This window comes from Balaenoptera acutorostrata, chromosome 15, assembly GCF_949987535.1.
Source record: "Balaenoptera acutorostrata chromosome 15, mBalAcu1.1, whole genome shotgun sequence".
In the NCBI taxonomy this organism is placed as follows: Eukaryota; Metazoa; Chordata; class Mammalia; order Artiodactyla; family Balaenopteridae; genus Balaenoptera; species Balaenoptera acutorostrata.
The window spans coordinates 82,188,044-82,202,990 of record NC_080078.1 but is presented as its reverse complement, the minus strand read 5'-3'; the positions used below and the strand labels follow the sequence as shown (position 1 = coordinate 82,202,990).

The window sequence follows — 14,947 nt, the reverse complement described above, 5'->3', positions numbered from 1 at the left end:
GCCCTGACCATCCTCAGACACAAATGCTGTTATTCTGTGTTGTCACGTTGAACACCATGGCCAGACAATGGTGATCAAGCCAGCCTTGCCCTCTGGCTCATTCCCATTGCAACAGGCTGCTCTTTCAACTCCAGAATCCCAGAAGTGAAATCAAGTGGATGAATTTGGCGGGTGGCGGGGGGGGAGCAGTGTGCTCCCAATGGCCAAGCAGGGAGAGTAATTCTGGCCCAGGGATCACACAAAGCCAGGCAGCCTTTCAATCCAGCACAACCTGGGGCAATGTAAATGAACTAGAGCAAAGCAGAAGGGGAATGGGCTAACTGGATTCCTGCAGATCAGGAAGGAGAAATGTTCTCTCTTAAACCTGGCCATGGGATCCTATGCTGTACCCACTTTGAAAGCCCGAATGCTATCTCTCTCAATGTTCCAACAGCATTGTCCGTTTTTCCAATTAGTCATTATGATAAAGTGATTTTCTGAGTATACATCTCTGGCTGTGGTTTAAATAGATTAGCAATAAAACACCTCTCTTCGCCATGACCAGAAACTTAACATGAAAGGGCTTATTCTCCCTTTAATTCTACTCAGAAGCTGAAAATTGTACAAGTACGAAGTTTAAAATACACTTTTTAAAAATGTTATGTTATTTCACGTACATACATTTTAGGATTAGGCATAAAGTATGACTGTTAATTACTGAGCATTTGTGGATAGAGAAGCAGCCCCTTTCACACCAGCCTGCCTCATCAAGGAAGGCAGAAAAGAGAACCTGCCAGCAAAGGAAAAGGAATAGTTCTGCTTCTTAGAGTAAAATCATTTCCAGGAAATTTTGTGTAAGCAAAGAATGTAAATAAAAGGAAATGTAAATCAGTATTTTTAAAAACTTCCATACTCTTGTCTGAAAGCTTCCGATGGACATTTCTACGTCTTGGTAGAACTGGACAGTTTTTATTGTATTAGCCCGCAGGCAGCATTTTTCTTCTGCAGCCATGGAGGCAGGGGTCAGGGTGAGCTGGCATGCAGTCTGCCCTGGAATGAAAATTCTCTCTGTGATCAAGGCTATGGTCTTTACCAGCATGAGTTCAACTTACAGAATTTAATTAGAGAAAGTGGAGGGGAGAGAAAGGAGAATATTCTAATTAATAATCAATGTTCTTGTCACCACCTTGCTTTAAACCCTTCCACTTGCTCTTGCGTTGCACCTGTTAAAGACAAATGAAATGAGAAAATGAAGGTAAAGTGCTCACCAAAATGCTAGATACCCTCTCGAGCTTAAAACCCACCAACAGCCTCCGGTCATAGAGGTATTTAGATTATCTATCAAAATCATTCCCACAGCATATAAGCTCTTCATGACCTAGCCCTTGCACAGCTCTCCAGAAACAGCTCTGAACACTTCCTCACCGTCGTCCCATCCACCTCCCTACTTACACTCTTCCCTCCAGATGTGCTGAGCTACTGCCATTCCCTGGCTCATGCTTTGTTATATCTTCAGGCCTTTGCCTGTGCAATTCCCTTTGTCTAGAACAATCATTTCCAAAACAGAGTGCAGTGAAGTGAAGGAAAACATTTTAAAACTTGTATTTACTTATGTATGTCTGGAATAAATACGAAAAGTTTTTCTAAAATATAATACCATAGTATATGGATTGAAAATAGAACACATGTAGAAGGAATAAATATTAAAATATTAGGATTTGCTTTTTTTAATTGAACGAATTATGTAATCAAAAAAGTTCAAAGACTATGGGTCTAAAACACTGTCTGTGTCTTACAATCCCCGACTTTGCCTAGACAAGCCCTCTTTATGACATACTTCCTCCAAGTCATCCTGGACCTTCCAAAGCTGGACTAGATATATCTCCAATGACTTCCATTCTCCAACAGGAGCATTCTATTCTACTTCCACTCTTGCCTCTTAATATTCCACTTTCATCTCTCACCATGGCAGCCAGCAATAGCTTAATCATATCGCTTCTTACTTAAACCTTTTCAATGATTCTCAGCACACTTAGAATTCATCCACACTCCTCACTACGGACTCTGAATTCCTACAAGATCTGGCCCCATGTAGCTCTCCAACCTCATATGTCTATCCCCTTTGTCCTCTGGGCTCTGGCCCCACTGACTTCACTGATCTGTTCTCAATTACCACAGGAAGCTCATTCTCGACCTAGGCTCTTTGCCTGGTTCTGTCTTCTACACTGAAGGGCTTCCCCCAGATCTCCACACGGCTGATCCTTCTTGTCACAGGTCTCAGCTTTCCCTGACCACTCAATCTAAAGCAGACACCCAGTCACTCTAAAGCCCTGTGCTCTCCAACACAGCAGCCATTGGCCTCAAGTAGCTTTCAAGCACTTGAAATGTGACTAGACCAAATGGAAATATGCTCTAATAAATCAAATGCCAGATTTTGAAGACTTAGTAGAAAAAAGAATGTAAAATGTCTTACTAATTTCTTTATACTTATTATATGTTAAAATAACCTTTTCGATATATTGGATTAAACAAATTATTAAAGTTAACTGCACCTGTTTCATTGCACTTTTTCAACATGCCTTCTAGAAAATTTAAAATTGCACGTCTGGCTCACACATATGTCTTGCTTTATATTTCTATTGGACAGTGTAGCTCTAGAACATACATTTTTTAAATTTTCCGTGTAATTTTTAGCTTGACCTACCATTTTCATTTATTTGCTGTCTGTTCCCCACCTCAGCCTCCCTAGGATCTCCTTAAAGGTGGGGTCTTCATCTGTCCTATTCACATTATACCATCAATGCCATGCAAGCTCCTGGCACATGGTGAATACTCAACAAGTATTTGTGAAACGAATGAATAATTTTACAGCACCTTTTGTCCTAAGATAGTGTTTACTGAGCACTTAGATGCATTATGAAAAATAAAGTTGATATCTCTATTTTATAGATGAGGACGAGGACATGGAGAGATTAAGTAAACTGCAAGTGACTAATTTCAGAGAAATCATGATTTGGGCCCAGGCAGAGTCTGTGTGATTCCCCCAAAGCTGCAATGCCCCAGACCAGTGATCTCACATATAATCTCCGAGGATTTATCTGTCGCCCCACCCAGCACCATGAGGACAGGGATGGGAACACAATCATTGTTGTTTCTCTAATGCTGACACATAGTAGGTATTTATATACATATATAATTTTATATTAAGTTTATATATATTATACATAACAGTTAACATTTATCGGTTATTACTATGTGGCAGGCGTTATTCTAAGCATTTATAGTCCCACCTGGGTCTCTAATAGACATCTCAAAATTAACATGTTCAATTCTGAATTCTTAATCTTTGCTCCAAACTTGCCCTATCGCCTATTTTCCCACATTTCAGTTAATGATAATCTCATTCTTCCAGTGACCAAATCAAAGTATTGAAGTCATCCCTGACTTTTTTTCCCCCGGTGCATTTCTAGTCTGTTAGGAAATCCTCCTATTGTTATTTTTACAATAGGTCCAGAACCTGATTGCTTCTCACCACCTCCACAGCTATAAACTTGGTCCAAGCGCCCAGAGCACTGCAACAGCTGCCACGTGAACTCCTGGCTCCTGCTGGCACCCTCTGCAGACAGCCAGAGTGATGCTTTTAAAATGTAACCCAGGGACTTCCCTGGTGGTCCAGCGGTTAAGAAAGACTCTGTGCTTCCAAGGCAGGGGACGCAGGTTCGATCCCTAGTCGGGGAACTAGGATCCCACATGCCAAGCGGTGTGGCCAAAAAATTAAAAAATAAATAAAAATAAAATAAAATGTAACCCAATGCACACCATTCTCCAGCCCGCCACTGTCTAGTGTCTTCCCTCTCTCATGCTCAGAACACAATGCAACATCCTTGCGTTGGCCAAAGAAGTCTAACATCACTGACCTTATCTTCTACCCCTCTCCTGCTACTCACTCTGCTTCAGGTACACTGGCCTCCTTGCTCGTCTTAGAACCCTCCCAACACACTCCTACCTCAGAGCTTTTGTCCTTTTGCCCTGCTGTTCCTTCACCTGGAACATTCCTCCTCATGTGTCCACACAGCTCCATTCCCCACCTCCTTCCATTCATTGCATAAACGATACTCTTTCTTTCCTGACCACCCCAGTTAAAATTGCAACTTACGCCGTATACACACACACACACACACACACACACACACAAACACATGCACACACACACACACACACTCTTTCTCTCCCTTTCCTGATTTTCTCTCCATAGCACTGATCACCACTTGACATATAGTTCACCTTGTTTTTATGCTTAGTCTGACACCTTCTCTAGACTGTAAGCTCCGTGAGGGTAGAGGTCTTTGTCTGCGTATCTTCCCTCTTGTATGCCCAATACCTAAACATAGTAGCCAGTAAGCATTTGAATTGAACTTATATGTACGAACTTATTTAATCGAGGGGTCGGTGCTCTTCCTCAGTAAATATCTTAGGCTCTGTGGGCCAAAAGGTCTCTCTCTGTCACAATTACTCAACTCTGCTGTGTTCGGTGAAAGCAGCCACAGACGATACATAAACAAACAGGCATGGCAGTGCTCCAATAAAAGTGTACTTGCAAAAATAGGGAAGAGGAAATGGCATGTTTGCCCCGTGGATTCGCTGTTTACCAACCCCTGATTTAAATCTCACAACTGCCCAATGATTTGGAAAGTATAATATCCCTAATTTATCAGGACTTTTAAGTGACTTGCCCAAGATCACTTAGCTGGTCAACTGCAGAACCGATTAGAACCTGTGCAGTCAGGCGAGGGGTATTCAAGGATGCTGGGAAACCAAGAAAGACCTGAGAGACACCAATGGGACAAATAAGAAGTGGAAGCATCTCAGTGAGAAGCCAGCCCCTGGCTGCTTCCATCCACACTTACAAAGGAGGTGCCTCAGAGACTCAGTCGTGAGGTTTCTTCAGCCACCCCACATTCCCCACTGAGTACCAGGAAGACCACCAAACCCTCTGAGATCAGAGCCAGGCTGTGCTTGTTTCTCGCCCACCACCTCAAAAGCCAACAAGGCTTTGATGCAGATAATCCTTGCCCTTGATGTGTGACAGGGCTTCAATGAGCTGGGTCTGCAGATGATAAAATCACATCTGGCCTTGCTCTTTTCCCTCCTGTCTACCATATTGTCCTCCCCGTTGCCGTTACCTTCACTTAAGAAGTAGAAATGGAGAGAAGAGCATGCAAAGCATGACACCATCTCCATTCACCACCATGTATTCCTTAAATCATGAGAGGATTGGGAGAAATTATATTGGGAAAGGAACTAAACAACGTGGAACCTCACAGTGAGAAAGATACTCATGTTGTCTTTTCAGTCCTTCTGAATGAGTCATGGAGAACATTCCAGTCAGTTGGTAGTAATGATTCTAAAAGGTCTCTAAAACTTGCTCATCTTCCTTTTCAACAAAGAGAAAGCCTCAGGATCAGTGCCTTCATGGAGTGATGTGTCTAGTTAGAATTCAATAATATTGTTTGGTTTTTATTGTATTTACTTTTTTTTTTATTGGAGTATAATTGCTTTACAATGTTGTGTTAGTTTCTGCTGTACAGTGAAGTGAATCAGCCATATGTATACTTATATCCCCTCTCTCTTGGACCTCCCTCTCACTCCCTCCCATCCCACCCATCTAGGTCGTCACAGGGCACCTAGCTGAGCTCCTTGTGCTATACAGCAGGTTCCCACTAGCTATCTATTTTACACATGGTAGTGTATTTATGTCAAACCTAATCTCCCAATTTGTCCCACCCTCCCCTTCCCCACTTACTTTTATTGTATTTACTTTTCTGGTGGATTCATATTATGCCAACCCAGTTAAGCGAGAAATAACTTTTCAAAGAATTGCCTTTCCTCCACCAGTCAGAGTTAGTGTAGACCACAAGATCTGGACGGAGGAAGTGAAGCCGCACCACGTTATTTCTACACTTTGGAAGCTCAGCGCAGGGCGCTGCTCATGTACATTGTCTGAGATCTGAGGTTCACCTGGTGGGCGTGAGGAAACAGCTGCACTGCAGCTTCTTCAGCTCCTGCCAGATCCTCCTTAAGCCCCTCAGAAACCTGGGCCAAGTGTCTGTCTAGCTCCGTGATGATGGGTGCCACCTTCTCATTTCCTCCTTGCAGGACGCCCTCGTTGCTGAAGATGGTGGACTGGAGACTTTGCCAATCAGAGGCTTCCATCCCAGCCACCTGGCTTCCAGTTTGTCTCTGTTTCCCCCACGTCACGTCCGTCTTCGCTGCTGATGTCAGGCTCCAGCATCGGGCACACCTACTCTGTAAACCAGCTCCCACAATTCTGTAAGAACTAATCCTGAAAATAAATTCCTGATGAAATATCTCCTAGTGGTTCTGCTTCTCTGATAATGCCCCCGCTAATATAGCTTCTCTTATGGAAAATGATATTGGTTTTCTTCATGAATGGCAGTTCTATAAAATTTCCACATAAAGAAAATAACTCATTTTAAAGGAAAACTAGTAAGTGAATAACAGTAAAAGTGGTCCATAGCTATGACAAAGGTTGTGGAAGGGGTGTGTGAATGACTGATGATTTGGAAACACCCTATTATTTTTCCCTTCTTTTTAAGAGTTAGGCCAGGAGGGAGAGGGGAAGGGATAATTGGGAGATTGGGATTGACATATACACACTACTATATATAAAATAGATAACTAATAAGGACCTACTGTATAGCACAGGGAACTCTACTCAGTACTCTGTAATGACCTATATGGCAAAAGAATCTAAAAAGAGTGGATATATGTGTATGTATAACTGATTCACTTTGCTGTACAGCAGAAAGTAACACAATATTGTAAATCAACTATAATCTAATAAATTTTTTTTTAAAAAAGAGTTAGGGATAAAAGCAGCAAACCTATAAATTAGATCCTATCAATAAACAAGTTCCATGACCAACTGTACTTTGTGATATATTTCACTTAATGGTACTGTTTTTGGATACCCCAGTATTAAAAAAAAAAAAAAGCCATTCATATTCATAGATTGAAAATGACAATATAACAGAGAATTACACTTCACTTTTTAACTTTATAGTTAAAATTGAATTTTTATTATTTTTAATTAAAATTGAAATTTTACTATTGTTAAAAGTGATACATTCACATGGTTCAAAATTCAAAATTTCAGTTGTATATATTGATTAGCCTCCCTATCTGTTTTATATCCCCTGAACCAGTCCCTGTCACCTATTTGCAACTACATTCATTAGTTTCTTATGCAAATGCTAGCATATACACACAAATGTAAATATACAGCCTTATCTCCCTCCTTTTTTACACAAAATATAGTATTCCATACATACTGTGGATCAATACTTCCAGGTTATAATTTGAAAAACATTTTTCAACAGCCAGAAAAACTGTCCCACTTTTAATGTGCAATTTCACTTATCAAGAAAAAAGATCTAAAGGAATAAAACTTATGTATAAAAATTTTATTTGCAGTACTATTTATAATAATAAAAAAGGAGATAATAAACTTAAGAATTCCAAATTAATAGAATATTTAACACAATGGGATACTATGCACCAGAAAAAAAAAAAAGAAATGAGACTGATCTTTAAGTAATGATGAGGAGAGATTTCCAAATTTATTAAGTAACACAAGGTAGGTGCAGAATAATATATATAGTACGTACACCATATATGTGGGGAAAAAGGAGTATACAAAATAACATATATATAAGCTTATCTACATATGCATATATGTATATGTTGATATATGCCTGAAATACAGCTGAAAAAATAAAAACCATAAGAAACTATGACATTAATTGCCTATTTGGATAAATTTGGGGAAAGGGATGAGAGAATTTTTGATGTGTACATTTTTTTAGTTTTAATTCTGGAATTTTGAGCCTTGTGAATACCTATAAAATTTTTAAATAGCATATAATTTAACATTAAAAATATTATATTTTTAATATCATATATAAAATTATTATAGTAATATTAATTATGGGTTAAATGAGTACATTTATCATTAATATATTTTCCAGTTTCCTTTGATTCACCATTTATCTGTTAGTACCGAGAACTGAGCCTTACACATAGTAGGCACTAAATAAAAAGGTGTTAAATAAGTGAATGCATGTGTGGAATTCATGGAGCCGCAAATGAATGTATGTTCATTAAATATTTTAAACTAGAAGAATGATTAGGTCACTGATGTAATAGGTCTCAATTGCTGATGTGGTTTCTGATAGAGCCACGCATATACCACGAATTACCAGAGGTGCACATTCACTCAGGACAGAACTCACTAGAAAGAACACACTCTTTCTTTTTTTTTTTTTTTTTTTTAAAGGATTTTCTTATTTATTTATTTATTTATTTATTTATTCATTTTTGGCTGTGTTGGGTCTTCAGTTCGTGCGAGGGCTTTCTCCAGTTGCGGCAAGCGGGGGCCACTCTTCATCGCGGTGCGGGGACCGCTCTTCATCGCGGTGCGCGGGCCTTTCTCTATCGCGGCCCCTCCCGTCGCGGGGCACAGGCTCCAGACGCGCAGGCTCAGCAATTGTGGCTCACGGGCCCAGCTGCTCCGTGGCATGTGGGATCTTCCCAGACCAGGGCTCGAACCCGTGTCCCCTGCATTAGCAGGCAGATTCTCAACCACTGCGCCACCAGGGAAGCCCCACACTCTTTCTTTATTAACTTTCCCAGCTTCATAGGACATGTAAATCGCTTTATCGATGGAGTATAATTAATAAAGGGCATAAGCCACAAAACCAAATCCAATGCCCTCTGCTGTCAGCAAGTATAAGAAGTAAATTGCATTCAGAGTATTAGCTGAGGAACTAAAATTTGCTCAAAATTCAGAAACAGATATCATGGGTCCTCTTTCCAGTTTTGGAACAAATGAAATCAAAATGGTCATTGAACCCATTTGGCAGTAGTTTCTTAATGGGCTGGAGACAGCATAGCTCACCATTGCAAATAGCATATTTAATTTTTCTCTGGTTATAATGAAATTCCTAACTGAGCTAAAGAATTTCCAGAGTGTCTAAATGATGGAAGTCATTAGTCAAAATACTGTATATATCTTCATGCTAAGGGTGGAAACTTACACTGAGGACTGCAGGTATGACTTTATTTTATTACTCAGTTCAGGATCCCAAGCCAAGTTCTATGACCAGGGAAGGGAAGACTGCAAAACAAATAGAATGTCAGCATCATCTGTGGCAGGCTGCTAGATTTCTCATCTTAAAAACTGGACTTTGTCCCTTCACACATTGCTGACAGCAATGTAAATTGCTGTGGATCTTGGGCAAGTTAATTTGCGATGCATATCAAGGGTCATAAAAATATTCAAACTCTCTAGCCTCATAATCACATTGATTATTAGGGAACAGTCCTTTACATGGTCAAAGTTATAGGCCTGGGCATTATTTGAATTTGAAACAGTTTAACTGTTTTAACTATCAAGTAATCATGTACCTACTCAACAGAGTATCATAGACTTTAAAATTATGGTTTGAAAGATTATGTAATTATTTGAGAAAATGTGTATAACGCAATACATTTTAAAACATACACAGGACATGACATTGTAAATATATAATAATAGCAACCATGTGAAATTTTAGAAGCATGGGGGGAAAATGGAATGAGATATACTATAATAACAACTTTGTATGGGGGTATTAGGTTTATGTAATTTTTTAATAAATAATATCTAGCAGTTTATTAACCAATGGAGTATATTGCACAACAAACTACCTCACATCCTTCAGGAAGAAAAACCACTAAATTTGAAAAGTAAAGACATCACTCACTGAATTCGGACACAAAATGTGCTTTAAATAGTTCTTTGGGGGAGGGGACACAACACTTCTACTCAAGAGAGACATTTGTATCCTCCAGGTCTTTTCTTTACACCCATCAGGCCATGAATTCACAGGAAATGGGCTCCAACAGTTCAGGCTCCTTTCCACTGGTTCTCACGAGGTGCGCTTCTGTGGGTGGAGCAGGCTGGCGCTTCAGTTGAACCCAAGCACCTTTCTCTTTGGCTTCCTTCTTTTCCTGATCATTTTCCTTCACCCGTTTCAGGAAGCAATCTCGGCTCTTAGAGTGCGTAATATGCTCGATATGCACATTAATTCTCTTGGCAAGAATCTTGCCCTTAACTTGTTTTGTTTACAACGATGCCAACAGCACGATGGGTAATACTGTAGACTCTTCCAGTTTTGCCATGGTAACATTTCTGGGGCATTCCTTTTTGAACAGTGCCCGTTCCCTTGATATCGACAATACCACCCTTCTTGTAGATTCGCATGTATGTGGCCAAAGGAACAACTTCATGTTTTCTAAAAGGCCTAGAGAACATATAGCGGGTGCCCCTCCTCTTTCCTTTTGTGTTGGTCATTTTGGCGAATTACTGGAAGATGGCGGTTCTGGCCGAAAGGGCTCTATAATTTTATTACTGGGAAAAATATTGGAAAACCTTGCAAAACTATAACAATAAAAAGAGGAAAAACATTCATTGACATCAATGTGCTCTTTCCTATTCGTTTTGTGTCCAGTGTTCAAATTTAGTTTACTATATTGAATGAGATGATCTTGGTTATTAAAATTCTTCTAAAGATTCTATATATGGAACCCTAGCTTTAGACTATTAGTCTACTTTTCTAAAGGAATGAATAAACTCATAAAGAGTGCTCAGACACCTAGCTGCAATCTCCTGTCATTGGTTTTCAAGTCAGTTGCATGACATTCACTTTGGTTTCCTTCAAATCCATTTCTTAGTCTTTTCCTTACTAGCAACTTCCATGTTTCTTATTTTCAGAGCATCAGGTAAAAAGTAGTTCAAGAAAATATCTAAAAATATCTAAAAGAGGCAGTCTTACAGTAGTAACTCAAAGCATTTAGCTAGTCCTGTTACCAATATTAAAATTACGAGGACTGGATCTAGAGACCTGCATTAGTATTGTAAAGATTAAGCAGAGAAAGGCATAGGTCTGAACCTCTTGCTTTTCCTGGTACTAGTAGGGCAACCTTGAGTAGATTATGCATTCCCTGTAAGCCTAAATCCTTCACCTGTAAAATGAGGACAATGTCAGTACATCTTAAAGGTTTGAGACTGAATTCAAACCCAGATTTGACCATTATGCTGTATATTTAGTCAAGTAGTGTGGTTAATCATAGAAACAGATGTGGGTGTCTTGTCTGTGTGACCTTGGTAAATTATTTCATCTCTCTGTGCCTTAATTTTACCAATGCTAGAGAGGTCCTTTCAAACTGGCCAGAGACAATGGAAGTGGTGACTCCTCCCACTTAACAATCATTCCACTAATATTGACTCAACGGTACTATAGTAACTGTAGCAGGAGCAGAAGATCCCAGAAGCAGTCTCTGCGGGTGATGCGTGATTCAACACACTTTCTCATCCCTACGACATCCTGATGAAATGGACCAACATTCTGGGTTCACTGCATCCGTGTTGGTATAAATAACAGGACTAGCATGGACGGTGGGACCACAGCTAGGAGTTCAGATTCTGCTTGGTCGTTGACCATTTCTGTGATTCTGGACAACTTCTGACTTCTTTGATCTTGAGTTTCCTGAAACTTTAAATGAAGCTAACAACATGTGCCTTACAGAGACCCAGAAAGATGATGAATGCAGAAAATCTAGCATGGCACTTAAGAATCTTCACTCTCCCTCCAAAGAGAGTAAATGTTGTTCCAAGAGTTAAATTAAGAGTTAAGGAAATGCCAAGCTCAATTCCAGGTTCATCTTGCTCGGCCACATGACCTTGAACAAGCTATGCCACTGTTCTGACCTTTACTCTGTTCATCTATAAAATGGCATCACAAGTAGTAACTAATTCCCCTGTACACGTATATAATGTTTTGCCTAGTGGCACCAACTATTATTAAGTGTCCTACTATTATTAAATCCTAATGGCACTAGTTATTATTAAGTGTCCTACTACTGTTAGGTCCAAATTCAGTATATTGATTCATAGAGCTCACAATAATTTCTATCAATATTTCTACATTTCTACGTCCAAATTACAACCAACCACACTGACATGGTAATTAGATGGCATTATGCTTCCACAGAAAAATCTTTATTTGGCTGTAGGGCCAAAACCTACAAAAATACTATTCAATAGCTTTTGGAAACAAACCTTTATAAAACCAGCTCAAAGGGACAAGATTCTCTCTCTCCTTCCCTGCATTCTATTATTGTCCTAAACAAAGGACTTGGGTTATACAAATTAAATGGTTCACCCAGACCATGGGTCTGAAATATTGGATGTAATTTTGCTACATAGAGTGGACATCAACATTTGTAAAATGGCACAGAAAATTGGAAGTGAACAAATTATCAAGATATATTGAAATTCCAAATCAGTTTGATTTGTTCTGAAAATCTGACCCAACTTTCTTCTCCCCTTTGTCCAGTCCAACCACACTCTCACTGATGAAGCTGCCATGTTTACGTATTTAAGTATAGAATCCAAATACCATCTTTCTCTCTTGACAAACTAGAGTTGTTGTTCCCTTGATAAACTTAATATGATATGTAAAAAGACCACTTAATCCTCCAATTTATGACCGTGAGATGTTGCTGAAAACCTGAGCTCTCAATGCTCCTAATTAAAACATTAATAGTGATCACTACAGGAAAATATATTTCATTAGAATTGTGAGGATGTCTTACAGCGTTTTTGGCAAAGCCGTAATGATTATGTTAAGGTGCAGAAAGTCATGTGGCCTAGCTTTCTCTCCTGCAAAAGAAAATATACAGTGAAAGTCATATGTGATGACTTTACATATGAATGAACATAATCTGTCCCTCTCCCAAGTTCCAAGAGATATAGGAGAGAAAAGGTCAGTGATGTTACTGGACCATGTCTTTCAGGACAAGACAATATATGAGGATATGCCCTTGTCATGCAGAGAATGAATTTCAATATATTTTAAGTAAAATGAGTTCACTAAAAAAAAAGTCTTATCTTCCAACTGCTATGCTCCATCTCTGCCCAATTAGGGTCGTGATACTATTTTTATTGCACTACAAAAGGTATGAATGTGCATAAACAAACAAATGGATAGATAAATAAATTAAAAAGCATAAAATTTAAGAAGCAAATGACCACCCACCTCACTTTACCTCCAGTGTCCCACTTCTTAGAGGAAAGCACACTTACTTTCCAAGAGTTACGACCAGAACTATTCCGCCCTTCATCTACTCCCGTGCAGAAATACTCATGTGCACACATCTGTGCCAAAATCCCTCTTTTTTTTCTGCCACTTGCTTTTTTGCACACTTCACAATATATCAGGATAATTCCACATTGTAGCTTAAAAATATGATTTCTGAGGGGCCAGAGCCTCAGAGAAGTCATGAAATGGCTCCTGGCTTCAGTTTCCCCATCAGCAAAATACAGGGATCAAACGAGTTCATATCAAATCTCTTCACACCATGAATGTCTAATCATTCTGGTCCTTTTCTCTCCCCTCTGGTTTCAAAACTTGAATTGATATTATTCTTTTTATATGTTATCCCTTAAATTTACTATAATCTTCACTTGCATGCCTAGATCACGGAATAGTGAGAAATATTCTTTTAATAACACTTATATTCTCCTTGTTGGTCGTTTCTCCAACTAACATGCCAATGCCTTTCTCCGTTTGAACCTTTACAAGATAAAATGAAAATCTGCTCATTTCTAACTCCATATGCCTAAATACCCATCTAAAAATCACGATTACAAATTCCCTAGAATGCATGACCTTAACTGGTGGGGAGCTGACCCCTTCTTTAATATTAGAGAAATTAGTCTAACAAAATGATTTTTTCATCTTTGAAACATCCAACTTCATCTATCTCTGTAAAATAAGCTTCAAAGTTAAACACCAGTAAAATGTCCAATCTGCTTCACACACAGTTTATCCTGTATCCATCTCTCTCAAACGGATTTAACTTAAGAAATTTATTTCTGTATGATAAAGAACTTTTTTAATCCCATGTGTAAAACTGTCAATCTCATTAAAAGGTAGTCCGGCAGCCTGGGGAAATGTACTTCTTTCTAAATCTTTAATCAATCTTGAAACATCTGCCAGTCAGCATGACTTCTGGAACTCCATTTATGTTACAAATGTTCTCCAGAAATTCACAGTTGCCCAATGAAATTGACAGTTTTAAAGAAAAATCAGATTGTCTCCTCTCCACGAGTGGGCTACGGCCCTTTCAGGATTAAAGTAGAATCAAATCCGCAGACAAAAGTATATTCCTTCCCTCTGGCTACAAGAAGCTATAATCAGAATTCTCCTTTTATGACGGTGTAAACAAGTACTCAGGAAAAAGAACTGCCATCAGGCCTTTTGAGCAAGAAAAGCTAAAGTAAAATGCATATAAATCTTGTCTACTGTTTATTTGGAGCTTCTTCCTCCCAGAGAAAACCATGGTTGATACTAATAATTTACCAAGTCCAAATTCAACGTAATGAACCAGTGGAGGTATTTTCCTAATTCATTCATTAGATGAGTCTGTTGAAGAGACCGGTGCATTTTAACAACATAAGAAATGAAATGGGACTTCCCTGGTGGCATAGTGGTTAAGAATCCGCCTGCCAACGCAGGGGACACGGGTTTGAGGCCTGGTCCGGGAAGATCCCACATGCCGCGGAGCAGCTAAGCCCATGCGCCACAACTACTGAGCCTGCGCTCTAGAGCCCACAAGCCACAACTACTGAGCCCGAGTGCTGCAACTACTGAAGCCCACGTGCCTAGAGCCCGTGCTCCGCGACAAGAGAAGCCACCGCAATGAGAAGCCTGTGCACCACAACAAAGAGTAGCCCCCGCTCGCCGCAACTAGTGAAAGCCCACGCGCAGCAACAGAGACCCAATGCAGCCAAAAATAAATAAATTAATTAATTAATTTTAAAAAAAAGAAATGAAATGAGCCA

General features: G+C 39.4%; 1 protein-coding gene and 1 pseudogene across 2 annotated transcripts in view; both read right to left on the bottom strand.

Moving 5' to 3' along the window:
• Window positions 1–14,947, bottom strand: part of DOK5 (docking protein 5) — a 150,778-nt gene that overhangs the window by 119,573 nt on the left and 16,258 nt on the right. The gene's annotated exons all lie outside the window — the stretch shown is intronic.
• LOC114238283 (60S ribosomal protein L21-like) lies at window positions 9,910–10,410 on the bottom strand (annotated as a pseudogene).